At 33.2% G+C, this 20,697-nt stretch overlaps 1 long non-coding RNA gene across 1 annotated transcript; it reads left to right on the forward strand.

Annotated features, from left to right (window-relative positions):
* The first annotated feature begins 5,634 nt into the window (after positions 1-5,634).
* Positions 5,635-11,315, forward strand: LOC143238709 (uncharacterized). The gene is made up of 3 exons (XR_013020722.1): positions 5,635-6,040; positions 6,873-7,000; positions 9,222-11,315. It is a non-coding gene; the product is annotated as an uncharacterized LOC143238709 (long non-coding RNA).
* The last annotated feature ends 9,382 nt before the right edge of the window (positions 11,316-20,697 follow it).

Below are 20,697 nucleotides of genomic sequence, written 5' to 3' on the forward strand. Positions count from 1 at the left end.
TATTTTTTCTCAGTTTTTTAGTTTATACATTTTATTTAATACTTTCAGAACCTCTTAATAACAATATTAGGTTACAAATTTATTGTTAAGCAGTATAATATAAATACGATGTTGGAACGTAATGTTACCAAGTTTGACTAGCTTCTCCACATGTTAGAAGTTGTTGTATAAGGAACTATTTCATTCATTGTTTTTTGCTAGAGTTTACTATTTAAAATATGCACACGTTTCTATCCGCCTGCGATTTATATCTATAATTTGTAATATAAAATACCATTCGTTTCTATACATGTTTTCACGATCTTGCCTCATTAGAACGCTGTGCACAAGCATGTGCGAATTCTTGTTGATAAGATAAGTGACAATACCCAAATACAGACCCTTAGGGTCTCCTTAGTTTTGGTGCAAACTTTCAGGTTTCTAGATTTTTTACTCTTAGAGATATGACGGTCACATTTCTTTTTCGTACAGTTTTTAGCATAAAAAGATACGCACACGAAAGAAGATAAGTAATAACATACTGATGAAAACCCTTAGGGTTCACTAAGTAAATTGCAAAATTTAAAGTTTATAGATACTTTCATCGTGGAGCTATGGCGGTAAATGCTCCCGCGCACGTAAGTTTCTTAATCTCTTTGTGAATTTTAGTTGTAATATCAGGAACCATTTCTTCTTTATGGGGGTTTTCGCTAGCTTGCTTCATGAAGAAGATGCGCACGCATGTGAATAAGATGAGTAAAACTCAGTTGTACACCTTCAGTATAGGAGAAAGATGCAGATGTTTAGGTTTTTTTCTCTTTCGAACTACGGTAATCACACTTTTTTCTATGTGTTTATTTTCTTAGCTGGCCTCATTATAATAATGCGCTCGAATGTGTATCAGTAATAATACTCAGGTGGACATCTTTAAGGGTCCACTTAGTATGGGGCAAAATTTCAGGTTTCTAAGCTCTTACCTTTTGCGGTCTGATATTCTTTTCCACGTGTTTTTATCCTAGCTTGCCTTAGAAACAGAGATGCACGCGCGTGGATAAGTAATAATACTAAGGTGCATATTTCCAGGGTTCACTTGGTATGTTTGTTTTTGAAATTCGCGCAAAGCTACACGAGCCGTCCTTAATTTAGCAGTTTAAGACTATAGAAAATGCAGCTAGTCATCACCACCTCCTGTCAACTTTTGGGCTACTCTTTTACCAACGAATAGTTGGATTGACCGCCACATTATAACACCCCTACGGCTGAAAGGACGAGCATGTTTAGTGTGACGTTCATTCGAACCCGCCACCCTGATATTATGAGTCGAGTGCCTTAACCACCTGGCCAATTTTAGGTTTCTAGCTCCCCTGATTTTGGAGTAATGGCGGTCATACACAGGTATGCCGTTTCATTGAAATGTTAATTATTAGATTCACATTGGAAAATAATAAAGTTAGTATTATTGGGAAATACAGTAGCATTTGCTATTCAAAGGTCCCCCCGCTAGTATAGCGGTAAGCGTACAGATTTACAACGCTAAAATCAGGACTTCGATTCCCCTCGGTGGGCTCAGCAGATAGTGCGATGTGGCTTTGCTATAAGAAAAACACACACGCTATTCAAAGTTAAATTTCTTTTCTCAATTTATTTCTTTTTATGTATTTTTTTTTATGAATTAACTTTAGTATCGTTAGTATTAAAGGTATTAGTTTAAACAACATCCAAAACTCATAGAATGGGATTTGTTCCCGGAAATAATTTATCTACGAATGGGAAACACATTATGGCCTGTATTGATGATTAGGATTGATAAGAAAAACACTTTAATGTTCTACATTTTTAAATTTTAAACATCACCAAGGCTATAACATCACTTCCTCGGTAGGTGAGTGTTAAATATTCGAATTTACAAAGCTAAAATAACAGGTGTTCATCACAAATAGCTCATGTGGCTTTGATATAAAAAAAACAACAACACATATACAAATACAATAGAACACCATCATCGGTCCTCACCAGATTTGATATATAGTTTGGATAAAATGAGAAATGTGTCATTTCAATACAACAGGTTATTTTCTGAGAGAATGGACATATATATATATATATAACGCGTAACTGCAAATAAACGACCTTAATACCGTCATGAGAAGCTTTATATTCTATATCTACTTCGTGATTAGTTCATTTTTACTTTTTCTACTATATATATAAATATACACGCGCATATAAGACTATTAGTATTCCAAAATGAATAAATCTGTCTGATTAGTATGAAATTAATTATATTTCGAATATATTTTTCTTTAGAAAACTTAGCACTTTCACAAAGTAATTTAAACCTAACAAGATTGAGGCTTCACATTAATTTGGCCAATGGTGGTAATAACGAATTTCGTGACAAAACATGAACAATTAAATTTTTTCTTACCTGATATAATTGAATTATTACTTAAGTATTCGAAAATATTTTAAGATTCTAAAATGTAAAAGACTAAAATTATATTTCGCAAAATTAATGCAGCAAACTTATTTTTCACTATAAACTTGGTATGAACGAGGTTGGAGTTTTTATCCGTAAGTTGGTTTATTAACGGTTTTCCAGAATTACACTGCACCACAAAATTTTTGCTTCTTTAACACTGTTGAGTGTTACTTATCAGAGGTGTAGATTTTTACACCCGATGGGGGGATGATTTTTGCAACCACTTATTGGACTGTTCAATTTGCAAATTGGTAATCTCTGATTACGTGAACCTGAAAGATGTAAACATGCAGTCACAGTAATATTGTTGCCACGATACTTGGATGTATACTTAGGCCTACTGACTGATACGAAGTTACGAACTGTAACTTAGATCGAAAAGCTTAGAAGCACACCTATATTAAAGATGTACATTTCGGCTACTGAAAAAGCCTACATCTAGGCCTAATTATGTAATTCGATTAGTAAGAACACGAGAATCACAAGAACAAACACACAATTTGCAGGCCTTTGATGCAATAAAACAATTCAGCAGACCAAACTGTAGGGAGATTATTGTATGCACCATACGCCTCACCTAAAATGAAGGGGGATGTATACCCTCCATCCTCCCAGGATTTACACCCCGGGCATGCCTGTGCAGGTCGGAGCCAGCTTGACACTGTCTCAGCAGACTATAAAAGTGGCTTGCATACACATATGCTGCTCATTGGATTAATATGGACCTTATAGTGTGTACGTATTGTTTCAGAATATAGCATTGCCTCAGTAGCACTGTAACAAGGAAGTTAGATGTTATAGATGTTTTACAGGACGATTGGTGTCGGCCAATATGTCTCGTCAATGTCGTAACAGCCGTGATATATTCTGCTATATATGTGGCGAATATACGCTTGTTCATCAGAGAGCTCAATGCTCTTGTGAAGAAAGCATATCATCTGTACTTCGGCTGTAAAATTAGTGATCAAGACCAGGAATGGGCGCCTCACATTTGTTGTGCGACATGTGCTGTCTGTCTGAGAGCTTGGCTCAGAGGCACTCGAAAGACAATGCCGTTTGCTGTCCCGATGATATGGCGAGAACAGTAAGACCATGTGACGGACTGTTACTTCTGTTTGACTAATGTGTCTGGTTTCTCTGCCAAAAACAAGAAGTAAATTGAATATCCTAATCTGCCTTCAGCAATTATACCCGTACCACATGACGACAGTCTTCCAATTCCGAAACCACCAGAGGAATGGACCTTAGACGAATCAGATGAAGAAACTGCAATGCAGGGAACTGGCTCTGACATTGATCCGGATTTTGAATCGTGCTCCTCAGGCAATCCACATCTCATAACACAGTCAGAATAAAACGATCTGGTCAGAGATTTGGGTCTGTCAAAAGCAAAAGCCGAATTGCTGGGTTCGAGACTGCAGGAATGGTGTTTGCTGTCACCAGGTACGAAAATTTTTGTTTTTCGAAACCGCCAAGATGATATAACCAAATTATTTGCATAAATTGACAGTCTCTGTTTCTGTGTTGACATCGTAGGATTGTCCTCTACTTTGGGTTGTGGCCATGACCCGCAAGAGTGGGGTCTCTTTATTGATTGATCAATGTTAAGCCTCAAAGCTGTTCTGTTACACAATGACAACGTTCACCCTTCAATATCTATTAGGTATGCAGCACACATGAAAGAAACCTATGAGAATATGGAAATGTTGCTGAAGCACATCCAGTACAGCAAGTACAACCGGCATATCTGTGGAGAACTGAAAGTCGTTGCTCTGTTATTGGGACTGCAGCTCGGCTATACAAAGTACTGTGTTTTTATCTGTGAATGGGACAGTCGTGCCAAAGAGTCACATTATTCTAAACAAAGCTGGCCACTCCGTAAAAAGTCAGTTTCAGAACAGAAAAATGTGGCGCACGAACCGCTTGTAGACACGGCAAAGATTTTTGCCTCTTTTTCACATAAAATTGGGACTTATGAAGAATTTTGCGAAAGCAATGAACAAAGAAGGCAAGGTTTTCGTTATTTAAGACAGATGTTCTCAAAATAACTGAGGCCCTGATGAAAGAGAACATTTTTGTTGGCTCTCAGATCAAACATGTTATGAGTGACAAGCGGTTCGAAAATCTGTTAGTTGGGTTGGAAAAGATTGCCTGGAAAGCCTCCAAAGACGTTGTTGACAATTTTCTTGGCAATTACAGAACCCCATATTACATTCAGCTCAACTGTTCAACTTATGTTCAACATATGTTTAACTTAATAGCATATTAGAAACATAAACACAACTAAATACGTTATTGCCGGTAAACAATTAACTGTCTATTTCTCAGAGTTCCTACGTGATGAAGCAAAACCAAAGCTATATTTGTGCATACCCACCAGTTATTACGTAATCAAAACAGTAAAAGAGACCGCAAGATATGAAAAAGTAATTTCAAAAAAGGGTTCAAAATTGATAAAACAAACGACTATAACACAAAGTTTATTATTATTTGTAACTTTTCGGGCATCACAAATGCTTTGACGTTAATGTGATCCAAAAACCTCGAAGTAGTACGTACGTAAGTAAATTAAAATTTTATATTCTGACCCTAAACGATAGAGTGTAAACCTTTTTTCTATGTATCACGATTTAATGCAAGATCACCGCTATAGTTATTTTTTGAGGCAAATGTGGATTGTAGAAAACGTTTGTAAGAGTGTATCTCAAGACGGCTGGTATGGGTATTAAACCTTTTGAAATAGCTTTGTGTGGAAAAATTGTAATTATAAAAGTTTGAAGAAGATAACGGTTTCACGGGTTTAAGAGTAATACTTTTATTTTACATTGTAATGATGTCATTAGATTTATGCGTGAAATACTGTACAATCAGTACAGTTGAGATGAGCAAAAAACCTAGAGTTAGAATACGATTGGATACTGATCAGAAAAATGATGGTTCTTTAGCAGAAAAAAATGATCAGTGAAGTGTTATTAACATCAAAACATATACCATGCTTATTTTCATATAAGATTATTGTTATCATTCAAGTGAAAAACTTGTAAAAATATACCAATTTAACATTAACAATTTGTTGCTTTCTGTTAATTTTCTGGGAAAAAGCACATGATGCTGGATGTAACAAATTTTGAATTAATTGTAAATTGTTATATATTTTCTAACGCTGGGATATTTATTTTACGTACATGGTAAACTATTTAGTGATTTACCAGTACGTGAGTCACAAGCTTTGAATTTGTTATCCTTGACCAACCATAAAAATAGTTTTCACTAATGATTACGTAGATTTTTATTAAAGTGAAATAAAATTATTTCTGTTTCCTTATTATATAGATTTTTTTTTTTTTTTTTACTTTTAAGAAGAAATCTGTTATACAATCACTGCATTTGATTCTGAGTAATGGAGAGACAAATCTCATATTTAATTCATCTGATAACTGTATGTAAAGTATTTTATGTGAAACGTTATCCAGGACTTGAATTCGTTGTACTGTCAGGCGAGTGGCAGGAAAATTGTAACAAAATACAAGTGCTTGCCATATGAGGATGGATAAAAATTATGGGTTACTATGATAAAAAGTAATTTCTTTATTACTCAAAAATTTAATTGGCAAGAAAATGAAATGAATAAAAGATAATTTTTCTCATGAGAATGGAGGAGTGGCAAAAGTTATTTTTTATTGTTGTTATTAACATTTCAATATATTGCTGAAAAAATATACATCTTACTACTGTGATATCTTGATTTGAAATCAATTTATCTAATCTTAATACAGTAAACAGGCTTATCTTTATTTGCTTTTAGAGTTTCTCTATTAGTAAATTAAATCAAAGAATAGGGACTGCAAGGTTGGGGAAAGTATGAAAAACATCCCCAAAATCCCCTTCAGCTTCTTCCTCAGACTTTAATGTTTAGAGTTTGACAAGTTGGAAGGAAACCAGCTCTTTCCCCATTTCCAATAAATGAGGGGGCCTTTGATAAACGTATAGAGCAACTAAATAAAAAATGGATTAGTGGACAATCCAAATCACATATTATTGAGAATGTACCACTCTAGAAGAGCACAGTGGTAAACTGCACTGAAACCAGGAAGATTCTCTTGCTTTGATCAAGGAAATTTTGTAAGGTATTTCAAACTATTAATGAACAGCACAAAAGAAATATCTTGGAAACTAGAATTTTCCAATCAATTCAAGCACCAATAAAATAGTCTATAATACATTACATAAAAACCCACAATTTGAAGTTGTATAGGCTTTTAAAAAATTTCACAAGTAAAAAATATTATTTTGAAATACAGTTCATTTTTTAAAGTATATTTGAAAAAGTGTGAACATTTATCAGTTTGAAAACAGTTATATAAGTTTAATGTGAATTTTAACCTGAAATTGACTTATTGTTTCTTGATAGAAAATATTAATTAAAGTACACTGTAAGTTTTCTGCATGAGAAACAGTCTTGATGCTATAAAAGAGGTGAATAATAAACATGAGTGTCTGATGAAAAAGGTTCCAGAGCAGTTGAGGAAGAATTTAAATGTATGTATGTTAAACATATCTTTGTAGAATTGAATATTATACGTGAAACATTTTCTAATTATGTATAATTGTATATGTTAATAAAGTGAACGTGTTATTAAGGCATTTAGTGTAAAGTTATTGACAGTTAAGATACCAGTTACCAGTTTCGTTAACAGTTAAACCCTTTCATTAAATAATTGTTTGATAAACATGTCAATTGTATAATGTAAATATAAATGAAGGTTATTAAAATGGGACCTTAGAGTTAATTGACTAATGTAGTTACAGCTTAAATCATGGTAAAATTAAATTATACATGTATTTTCTCATTACCAGATTCTAATATAATATATTGTTAGGAAAGCTGGAGGAATTAGTTGGAAATAGAAAGGGAAAAGACAGTCATCAAAAACAGTAATTAAAGTTGTAAAAATATTGTATTTTTTTAATTACATATAAAACCTCTTGTTCCACAACTTAATGTAGCAGTAACTTTGATCTACAATGTGTCTTTTTAAAAATAACAACAGTATAAAAAATGTTTGAAATTAATTAATTATAATTTGAAAAATGTTTGACTACAGTGAAATTTTGCACAAACTATAGGGTTAGTCTCTGTCTCTCTTCCCCAGTATATTTTCAGCACCAGTTCACAGACAGTGCAGGATATATCTGTTCCTGTTGTTGATGGGATATATTTATTGGATGATGCCCACTAAGTTTTGTTTTTGAATATCCAAAATGATCAATGTATCACCTTTTTATTCATTGATGGTTTGAGGTAAACTTTTGACAGGAAGTGTTGAGGGAATGATGTGCATCACATTGTTCTTTTTCAAATGTTTTACAACTTTCCAAATTTTACCTCCTTAGACACATAAATTCCCTTTAGATATGTCTTTCATATTATGGAAAGTTATGGTAGACAGTGAAGGAAAGAATATACCAAATATTTTTGTTGAAAAATCAAATATTGCTGACTGACAGCCATTTTGCTGGTTTTTTTCTTATTTTCATTTATTGTAGCAACTTTTTTTCATGTTACCACTAACTTACAGCCTGTCTGTTAACCACAATGTAACTGAAATTATGTTCAAATTATTATGTTTGTTATTTGGATTCTGCAGATGAGAAGGTAAGATTCTGGTATTTACAAACTGTCTGGAGGAAATTTTAACAAAATATGTTGTTGGTGACAGTATAAAAGATTTGTCTACAACCACAAACATTTTTATTGCAATGATGCTATTAAGATATTACGTGTTTGATTTAGAACATCCAACCATTTATTCAAAATGTTTAGGAATAATACAACATTTGGTAGTTTGAAATGTGTACACTTAATTATAAAGTTCTATCTTGAAAGGATTTTCAAATATTTTATCAAGGTCTAAACACCAAATTTTAGAGACGTTCTTTAATTAGTGTTAATATTTGTACTATACACAAAGTTTCAATTCTGCATAATATACTTTTGTTTATTGTGTAGACTTGTCATCTAAAAACTAAATGTATATATATATATATAGTTTTTTATTAACTACTTATGAATGTAATTACACATGTGCATGAAGTTTAAACAAATTAAATTTATTTCTTGGTAAACCAATATACCTACCAAAGTTGTAATAACCCCACAATATTATTAACACCTGTGGTGTCAATTTCATAACAGTTTTCTGAAATAAACACATAAATGTGAGAATTATATGATGCATGATGATTTTTAATATGTTGTAAGTTTTAAATTTAAAACACAAACACTGTATTGGAATAACATTAGTGTTAATCTCTATTAACAGTAGAGTTTAATGTGTTTATTAAATGGTGAAAATAAAGTGTAAATGTATGTGTTGAATAGTGAACACTTGTTTTCACAGAGTAGTTGTGGGAAGGCAGTTACTCTTAATTTTTTGAAGTAGAAATGGAACTACCCTAACATTACTACTTACTAAAACTCCCAACCTCCACTATTGCAAAAAGATATGAAATAGAATTAAACAAAACTACAGATCCTATCTTAAAAGAATTCTTAATCTTACTCTCCCTACCAACTGTGAGGAAATTATAATGTGATGGCCAATTCTACTCTTGTTGGTAAAAGAGTGACCCAAGACTTGGTGGTAGGTAGTGATGACTAGGTGTCTTCCATTGTTTAATTAGGGATGACTAGCACAGATGTAACAGATGAGTTTGCAAACAATTGCAGTAGAAAGTAATATTGTAACTATATTTTTAGATTATTGAGAAGACCAGTGAAGATGGAAGGGTTCTTCCTGAATGATACAAGTATCCTGAACTAAGGGACCTAAATTAAGGGGGCAGTTACAAAACCCATGGTTTTCTCCCCAGGGATTCTGTTTGTTTTTTTGCAGGATATGTGCAATTAGAGTTTTATTAAATGATTTGTAATTAATCAAGTGTAATTATTTCAGTTTTTTGGTTAAATCAATAAACAGACTTTGTCTGTTATGACAATTGTTATCAAAGCTCTTATAATTATAAAATTTAAGACCAATGATTCAAACTGGTATACAAATAAATTGTAACACTGAAAGTAACTTTGCTTTATTCTTTATTTCATGTGTGGGGTAAGATAAGGACTTTAATAAATTCATTGTTAGGCACAAGCCACTACTGCTAGTATAAAGTCAATTTCATAGTTTGGAGGAAATTCATTCCATTATTAATGTTGTGTAAGTTTATAATAATAGTAAGTAAAGTAAAAATAATAATCATTTAATGGACCTAACTAACAACAGAACAAGTTATGCAAATATAATAAATTTTATAAAGATTATACTTGTTTCTAAATTTTGACTTTTTTTTTTGTGTGTGTGTGTGCTCATTTCTTCTTAATAAGTATAAACCAATTGGTCAAGACCTCCTTTTCACTGGTGTATGTACTTTATGTTACTAACTAGAAATAACATTAGGTTAAACTCAAAACCCTAAGAGAATTTAACTGAATAATTATTGGACCAGTACCTGAAGATGTTTATTGTGCAAATAATTTTTTTTTATTATTCATGTAAGGATGGCACTGGTGCTGAGCATAAATAAACAATAAGTGATTAAAATACATCACCATGTTAAACTTGAGTTAGTATTATGAATAATTGATTGTTTATGATATCAAGAAATCCATTAGAAGCAAGTATAATGTTGTGACAGTTAATATAGGTATTAAGAACGTAGTTACTTTTTTGTATTTTAAGATTTTTGTATAATAGTACAATATTATCTGCATCTAATGAGAGATAACCAAACTTTTATTTATATATATTTTTAAATATCAAACCACAGCTACCACATTTGCATTTAAACATAACCAATGAAGCAAGAATGGTTTCTCTGGAATGGTACAAGTACCCTTGCATGCTGGACTGACCTTAACAGGATATTTACAGAACCGATGCCCTCCACTTTGACCCCAAGTTACTGTGCATGTGTATAATTAATGGCTGCATGCCAGAGCAACTAATGGAAAGAACATTATATGAATCATAAGATACTGAGTATGATACAGTTTTGAAACTTTGTTGACAAAACCAAATACAGAAAATGCGTGGGAAACCGAAATCTGCACAGTTATAACCAAATGATACATTTTAAGGAATTAAAGAAACAATCTCAGAAATCACTGAATCAAAATGTTACATGATGAGGTAATAAGCAATACAGGAAATCATTACGAAGTGCAGAAATACATATTCATAAGTGTGTCAGAAAGTTGCAATCAATAACACAGAATTGACCAATGAATGAACAGTTTTTATGCAGAAAATAAAAAAGAAACATTTACAAAAAAAGTGTGAAAAGTTTTCCTTTTGACAAACAAAAACATCAAAATATCGGACACATGATCAATGATGACTGTGAAGTGTAGTGACACATCTCAGTACCAAAGACAACCATCACACACCGAGAATACCAAGAAGAAAGATCTGAACCTATGAGAGATAATAAAAAACATTAACCAAAAAATCTGAATACGGGGAATTCCCAGACCAACATGACAAGTCGATAAATGTTAAGGAAGTTGGAAAATTATTTCCATTTTCCCTTCTCACAAAAACAGACAAGATAATGGCATGATTAACCTGAGCACCAATCTCCCCAAAGAGAAAACAGCACCAATGTACCACATGAGAGGCAAGATCTACTGACAACTAATATGTGTTGAAAGGAGAACATTAGCCAAACTAAAACAAAAATCTGAACAACAGAATGGAAACGACTAATGACTTTCTACAGAATGGAAACGAACCTCAAAACACATAAAGAAAATTTCACCCTGGGAATATTTATTAAGCAAAATAAGAGTCGTGCCTATATAGGGTTAATCAGATATGATAAAAATTTCGTCATCAGCATGACGTACATGATTTACAGAAATACCACCATCCACGGGAATGGGATACCATGAATTGAGGAAGGATGATGAATATATAACGACAGGCTCGATCATTTAGGGATATAGAGACAATGGGCACTCCTTTCACATACCTTGAAGAATATGGAAAAAAAAACCCATTTATCAACAACTTGCTGTACACGAAGGAATACAAAGACTGGAGATAGTTAAGAAACACAGGTGGAAACCCACATTTATGCAAAAGAAAGCACAAAAAACTTTGCTAATATTATGACATTGACATCATCAATGGTCAACAGACCACTGTCAGTCACTAATTGTGAAATATGGCGACTCTAAGCAAATCTTCTGGACATGTGTAGAGATGAAAATAACAATAATTGCCAGGATCCAAAGATTCTATAATATGGTGGACAGTAGCAATCTTGTAAAGTATAATATTTAATATTATTAATACTTGTGACGTTATTTCAATGCGATACTGATTATCAGTATCGCATTGAAATAACGTCACCAAAGTAGCTCGTTCACACCACAGGAGCAAATAATTAGTATGTGACTGTCGAACACCAGTCTTGGATTAGAGGTGTCGACTCCTACAGAATAATATTGTCACATAATATGGAAACATTAACCCTCCAAACTGTAGGGCTCTAAATAATAGAGGGATCACCGTGAAAAGTGAAAACGAAGTCACATTGATTAAAAGCGTAATTGAGTGTACTTCCCATAGGGTAAACAGCTGCTTGTGAAAGAAACTGTAATGATTTATAGGTACAGTTACGACAGAAAGTGTTCGTATCCTTACGTCCCGAGTAGTTTTTTGCTCATAACATAAAAAGTATCCCGATTAGGCTAATAGACGTACAATATATTATAAATATTATACTAACACACATCTACATAGATTTTTATGTAAAGTAAACAACAAGTAAACTGTTTATAAACAAATAACCAAAAATAGGAGGAGCATAAAATGTTCGTACATTTCAGAACGTCTGAAAAAACTGATATTCCTGTAAAACTTTTGTTTAGTTTGGCGAATAAACTACATTATACCATTCCAGAACTAGACACTGGGTTCATAATTATTGGAATTTAGCCAACAAAAAATGTACTTCCGGCAATTTAACGCCGTCTCTGTCAATATCTGCTTGGTCATCAAGGCGAACAGGAAACAACTGTCCAGTGATTGAAAAAACGAATTATTGTAAATTACAAGCCTCGTGTGTCTCTTTCCGGTATTGCTACACAACTTAATGCGCCGAAATCTACTGTTCAAAGCATAATTTTCCAAGTTTAAGCTTACAGGATCAACTGCTAACCTCCCTCGTTCCGGACGCTCCACCAAAATTCCAGAGAGAACCAAGAGGAAGGTTCTCAGAGTAGTTAGTAGGAATCCTCGTTTGACACGTAATGACACACAGAAACTGGGGTTGAAATAAGCACCTCTACAGTTACGAACATGTTACGCTCTTCTGGGTTCAAAGCATTCCGTTCTCGTAGAGCTCCATATTTAAAGCCTGTTCATTTAGAAACACGATTGAGGTGTGCAAGAAAGCATGTAGATAAACCCTTTACCTATTGGAAGAATATTCTTTGGTCAGATGAGACTAAAATCGAGCTTTTCGGCCATAATGATGTTCGCAATATTTTCCTTAAGAAGGGTGAACGAAACCATCCAAAAAAACACCGTCCCTACAGTTAAACACGGAGGTGCCTCGATCATGCTATGGGGTTCCTTCAGCTCTTCTGGTGTAGGCAGTCTTCACCGCATCAACGGAATCATGAAAAAAGAAGAGTACGTTGATATAATAGGCACTTATATCAAGAATGATGCACGGAACGTGCGGCTTGGGCGTCGTTGGATCTTCCAGCACGACAATGACTTTAAGCACACTTCGAAATATGTGCAATCCTGGTTGAAGAGGAACCATATAAGCGTTCTGGAGTGGTCATCGCAGTCACCCAATCTCAACCCAATTGATAACGTTTGGTATGAGTTGAAGACCAGAGTTTATCAGCGTCATCCGAAAAACTTGCAAGAGTTGGAGGCCTTCTGTAAAGAAGAATGGAAGAAAATACCAGTCAAGTACTGTCAAATGATCATGGAGGGCTATGAGGAGAGATTGAGCCAAGTAATTCACCTGAAAAGCTACACAACTGACCATTAAAGTAGATGCATGAACACTTTCTGCCCCTCCTATGTTTGGTTATTTGTTTATGAACAGTTTATTTGTTGTTCAATCGTAATTACCAATTGGGCACTGGACTTCTTATATCACTTTTCACACAACAATGACCAATCAGACACCAGCATGAGATGGAAAGCATTCATGTGCAATTAATAAGATGCACTTTAGAGGTTAAGAGTTGTAGTAATAACTTCACGTGAGACTTCAGAAGTAACAGAATGCATGATAATCCACTTGATTTTCATTTCAGCTAGTTCCACTGAAATAAATACATTATTATGTGAAAAAAATCCATAATCAACAGTTTCTAAACTGCAGCTTCAAGCTTGGACTCACTGACGATTTAAGCTATGGAAGAATGTTATATAATATAATGTTTTGGTAATCAAGAAACTGGTTTTATTAAACTGGGACATCAATTACATGTATACAGATATTTCAGTTGCATTAAAACTTCAGCTGCTTGATACACTGGATATTAGTTCAGTAAATTCTTTATTTATTTATTTTCAGCAAAATTGTTTTGTCAGATATTGTTGTGAAAAAGTTCTAAAGTGTCGTTGTTTTAAAACACTATTTTCTGTCATCTAGTGATGATGATGCCAGGCCTATAGAATGGATGGCAACTGCCTGTTGTGGAGACACAAGTGTAGAGGACGACGTTTTGAAAGTCTTCTGCCTTTCGTCTTCAAGTCAAGGCGGAAGACTTTCGAAACATCATCTTCTACACTTGTGTCTCCACAACAGGCAGTTGCCGTCCATTCTACAAAGTTTCATCATAAATACTCTGCCTAATAGCCTGGCATGGCCAAGCGCGTAAGGCGTGCGACTCGTAATCCGAGGGTCGCGCCAAACATGCTCGCCCTCCCAGCCGTGGGGGCGTTATAATGTGACAGTCAATCCCACTATTCGTTGGTAAAAGAGTAGCCCAAGAGTTGGCGGTGGGTGGTGATGACTGTCTGCCTTCCCTCTAATCTTACACTGCTAAATTAGGGACAGCTAGCACAGATAGCCCTCGAGTAGCTTTGTGCGAAATTCCAAAACAAAACATACTCTGCCTAAACAATCTATCAAAGAATATCTTAATTACTAATTTTAAATAATATAACACAGAAACTTTATCATAATAGGGAAACAAAATTTCGTGTAATTTCTAAAACTTATATTCAGAGAATATAAGTACAAGTGTTCGTTTTAGATATGTAATAGATAAATAGTGTTTCTAAGTAAGTTGAATTTTTCATAACCACCTATTTGTCTTGAAAATTTGGAACTAATAAACAATAATATGATATACTTTGTAGGAATGGATATATGTGCATCGAACGCTAATAAAAGTATACAACTCTTGAATTCCATATTTAACAAAAAGTCATATTTCCAATACTAATAATTTAAAGCAAAAAGGTTAGTTAGAAAACAGATCATTAACTGTAGTTTTACATGTTAACTTTACTAGGTTAATTTCACAAGATTCATGTTTATTCTTTTATATAATGTAAATAATTAGACACAAGGAAGCCTTTGTTCTGCTTTGCTTTGGAAACCCTTTAACTATTTTATTGTAACTAGTAATGTACAAAACATTTCTTGAACATATCATGTAACATTTTAGTTAACCTTTAGGCCAAAGAAAACTTTAGCTGCTCATTTTAATATCCAAAGTTTAGGTAACTGTATTTCACTGGTCTTTCTAACCATACCGACTTCAGTGTTTATAGGGGTAAATTATATGATACAGGATATATTTTGTTCAAATTTACACGTTTACATAAAATAATTATAAATTAATACATAAATGTAACATTTTCTTTGAAATTTTCTCATTGAAGATGTCAGAGTTGTTGGTTTTTGTTTGTTTGTTGCAGTTAAGCACAAAGCAACACAGCGGGCTATCCGTGTTCTGCCCACCACAGATATCAAAATCCGGTTATAAATTCACAGACATACCACTGTTGCAAGAGATTTATGTCAGTAAAACTTGAACGAAAGGAAATATTTATCATTCAACACTAAACTGCTAGGAGGTATTTGGAAACTTTTCTTCAATAAAAAAACACTACTTCATTGAATTAGAAATAAGATATCTTATTGTACTCTCCATTAGTTTGCTCTGTTGAACAGTTTAATGAAATGACAAAATTTGTAATGTATGAGAATATATTTAATGTAATTAAGAAATAAAATATATGTGTTGTCATTTTGGATAGAGTAGAAAGTTGCATTTTTATTGATATCGGTTTTATTTAGGCATAACTTTGTTTATAAATTTCCTTTTAGTAAATATGACAGTCGTTCATACAATTTTTCTGAATTTGTCATTTACATTTACGCCTACATCTTTAATTATCTTTATTGTTAATTTTGGACAGTTTATTATTCCGTTTGATGTTTTTTTTATCTTACCTATACAACAGCAGATAATCTTTGGTTAATTTAAACATGGAAATTTGGAACATAATAAGCATTAAAACTGATAAAGTTAGTAGTTTACAAACCGTTTTTACATGTAGCATAAACATCATATGGTTATATGTTGTATTAGACGACGTTCTGTTTAAATATACACACTACCAGCTTGATCAAATTACTAAAAATAGTATAACATGTATACAAATCAAATTTGTTGAATATGTTTTTTCACCTCACACTAAAGGTATCCTTTACTTTTAAGCAAAACAAAAGTGCAAAATATGCTGCTAAATAGATGTGTTGGTTGTTTTTTTGATTTCACGAAACTCTACTTCAGAGCTATTTGGATTAGCCATCCCTTGTTTTGAGGTGATAAACCAGAGAGAAAGTAGCCAGTCAGTATCAATTAGTTCCAACTTTTTGGCTTCTCTTACCATCGGAAAGAGTGTGAGTTTATTTGAATAAGTTTTCGTCATAGATAAATAACAATATTAATTACTCGACCTTACTAATAAAGTGTATAAAATTCATTGTATAGCGTGAGTATATGTTTAGAATTAGAGAGGTCTTAGGTGTTTCGCAATAGTACTTTGTATTTAAAGCCCTTCATATCTTCTATTTACAATAAAAAGAGAACTAATGCATTCACTATTATGGCTTAATGTAGCTTTCATGTGATAAGCATTACACCTTTTGCAATTGTTATATGTCTTTATATCTGCGGCCTTACAGTACTAGGAACCTAGTTTCGATACCCGTGGTAGGCAGAGCACAGATATCCCCTTGTGTAGCTTGAAACAAACAACGAATATATAGATGCACAAATCTTCTTTAAGATAAATAAGTTTCTTTGTTTTTCTTATAGCAAAACCACATCGGGCTATCTTCGGAGCCCACCGAGGGAATCGAACCTCTGATTTGAGTGTTGTAAATCTGTAGACTTACCGCTGTACTAGAGGGGGGCAAAGATAAATAAGCCCCAGAGAGAAAAATGGTAGATTGGATGACCGACTGTGTTAAGCATTTATTGTTTAGACATTTTTATAGCTTATCTGGCTAAATAATTTACAAGAATTAATCAGTATTATCGTATATGCGTGTTTTAAGGTTTCCTATAAAAATGTTAGGCTAGTGTACCAAAAAAAAAAATCAATACACTATTCATACAGTTTTCATGATTTCAGAAAATCACATAGGTTCAAGAATACTTGACACAAAATAATAATAACTCTATAACGTGAACACTTTTGAAAGGTGGACTTTTCTTCTCCAGGAATAAAGTGTGAATGTTTTCTTCCAAAGACAGAAAAGTCCACTTTATAAAGTGTTCAGGATTAAGTGGTAGTTATGATAACATTTGTTTCTTCAGATTTACTGATGATAGTTGGAATCTGCTGAAGGTGGTATAAGATTTATTGGATCAAAAGTTAATATTTTAAACGGCTTTTATGACAGAGTAATGTATAAATTAGTTTTACCAATATACATTATCTTATACAAATACAGGAGTGTTGTGGGAGTAAATGTCACAGGAGAATAACAGACATAAACTGTTGTGAAGATTTTTAAACACGTAATGATTATATTTATCATGTCTAGGAAGTATCCCACCAGATATTATTTTAATAATGTATATTTATCAAATAAAATGTTATTTGATTTATCCGTTTTATTGTATTTTACTAAGAGTGTTGAAAACAGAAAAATAAATGTTTCTATTTTACAATCCAATATTTATCAATTGAAAGTGTTATGGATACTTAAGTTTTTAACACACTTCATCAAGTTGCAAAGCTAGGTAGAAGGTATTATAAAATTACTTATCTGTCACTCACCATCTTTCCACGTAAAGAGTGAAATCGATTCCTTTATATTCTTAAGCATAAAAATCTCTGGACACTTTAACAGCTATTTTTTCTCATGATAACAGACACAAAACTGATTTAGCCCTTTCAAACGAGGAACAGAAATGAACACTTTCGGTAACAGAAAGCTTCTCTGTATAACGTGTCTCGATATTTATTTCAGTAATTAAAGTCGGAAGACATTCTTCTGAAAATTGTATTCAATATTTAGCTAAAGCTTCGATTGTATGAGAATATTCTTTGTAAAAAAAACTGGTACATGAAATCGCTTTTAAAGCTTCATACAATAAGACATTCCTTCTCACGCAACTTTAACAGATCCTGGAATACTCCTGAAAGTGTCACGCAGCATCACCAGTATATGGAATTATCCCTAAAGTGTCAGGTGACAAAATCAGTATCTGTGAAGAGTCCTGAAACTGCAACGTAACATCATCAATATCTGAAATGCTTCTGGAAGCTTCTCGTAACATCACCAGTATATGGAGTACAACTGAAAGTGTCTGTTACATCACCAGTATTTGAAATACTACTGAAAGTTCTGTAACATCACGAGTAATTTGAATACACCTGAAAGTGTCATGTAACATCACGAGTAATTGGAATACTCCTAAAACTGTAATGTAACATTACCAGTATCTGGAATTATTCTTAAAGTTTCATTGATTGTAATAAACAGCATCTGAAAGGTTTTTAAACTTCATGTTATATAATTTTACACAATTAGTAACTACTTTACTGTAAAGTTTATTTATTTTATAAGAAACTTTTATTCTTATTTTTTTATCTAATACAAAAATTGCACGAATTGCTAGAGAGAAGGAACAACGTTGGAACAGAGAAGGAATGAAAATAGATGTGATAGAAAACACTAAACAATGGAGCAAACCAAAACATTTACTGGACCGTCAAGAATAAAGGTGATAGATGATAAAAAAAAAAAAAAACCGGGAGGAATTTACCACATAAGCCACGAACTGGAGGTAAATAAAAATGATTCATGATACAATCGAGTCGAAACAGCAGAGAAACCCAGTTTTGTGCCTGTCAGAAAATAATTTAAAAAGACCTGAACCAAAGTGACATGAGTGAAAAAATATTTTGAGGAAAAGCTTATGAAAGGAGAAAAAGCAACATGAGTAAACAGATGTAATTCCATCAAAACATATCGAACAGCTATGGAACGTAAATAATGAACTGAAGGTCAAAGCTACACGATGGATTACATGTGTTATGATTACCACATGTATATAAGTTTGGGTTTTAGAATTATAGATATAGTGACTTACTGCTGAGTCATTAAGGAGCTAACTAATGTCTATGTGTGCGTTGTACTTACTGATTGTTTCATTAGTCCATATGAAACCAAAATATGTGAACCTATTTCTCCACAAAAGATCTTGACACCCTTATTCTCAGATTATCGATGAATATAAAACTCTCATTTGGGAAACTCTTAATTGTTCCGGTAGAAAAAGCATTTATAATAAATTGAATTACCTCAAAATTTCGCTGTTCCAAGTATTTTAAAACCAAATTTAATAATTAATTTGTTAAACAAAATTAAAAAACTGCAATAAAGTGAACGAATTAACTGCAGATAAATAAAGAAACGGTCCTTAAAAATATTTTACTACTTCTTGAAACAAGGTAAAGTAGGCACTGTTTTAAAATGGATAAAAACAACTTGTTAAACTACCTTCCGATGAACACACTATATTACACGTGATCCATCTATCAAAACACAGATCAACAGAACAAATGCAAAAATTAAACAAGAAATTAAAATAGCAAAAGAAACTAATTGGCAAAACTTTTGTAAAAACTTGGAAAAAGTCAAAAACAATCCAAAAGAATTTTGAAAAAATTTCAAGAGCATTTCTTCCGATAAAAACACAAATCACATGCTACAACATCTCACACACAACAATAGAATCGCAAGAACGGACGCAGAGAAAGCTGACCTATTAGCCGACTACTACGAATCCTGACTACTACGAATCCTTCTTCAGCAACTTAAACTCAGTCGACTTTGACACACAACACCAACATCATGTCAACAACTTCATAAATGCAAACCAAGCTTCATTCTCATCACAATTCCCTGTCGAGACACTGGAAACATACTCAAGTTCATTCAACAGGAAAATTACCATCACTGTACTAAAAATTAACATTGAAAACTTCCCTCGGACATGACCAAATACCAAACATTATTCTGAAAAAAAGCTCTACTCTCCTATTACAACACCTCACAAACATCATGAACATTTCACTAACAACTGGATATTACCCCGACACTTGGAAAAAGCCATCATAACCACGATTCCAAAGAAACAAACCAACAGAACCAATCCAGATAATTTCCGTTCCATCAGTCTGTTAAGCTGCCTTGGCAAACTGATGGAGAGGATTATCTCCAACCGTCTTCTTCACTTTTGTGAAATAAATAATATCCTTCCAGAATCCCAAAATGCCTCCAGAAAAAACAGGCAAACAACAGGTCACCTCACACGACTCACCGAATCAGTCTGCAAAGCTTTCAACAACAACCAAGTAACCATTGGTGTATTCTTAGACGTTAAAAAAGCATTTGACAGCGTATGGCACAATGCCATCAAATACAAACTAACTCATCTAAAAACAAACCCTACTTTAGTTAAATGGATATCAAACTTCCTGACAGATAGAACAGCACAAATAAAAGTAAATAAAACTGTATCTGAATCATTCAATATAACTGCAGGAGTGCCCAAGGATCAGTCCTTTCGTCACTACTATATATTATTTTCGTCAGCGACATACCTTTCCCCAATTTAACATACACGCATAACTCACAATACGCAGACGACATCGCTATCTGGA

The sequence above is a fragment of the Tachypleus tridentatus genome, chromosome 13 (genome assembly GCF_004210375.1).
Source record: "Tachypleus tridentatus isolate NWPU-2018 chromosome 13, ASM421037v1, whole genome shotgun sequence".
Taxonomy (NCBI): Eukaryota; Metazoa; Arthropoda; class Merostomata; order Xiphosura; family Limulidae; genus Tachypleus; species Tachypleus tridentatus.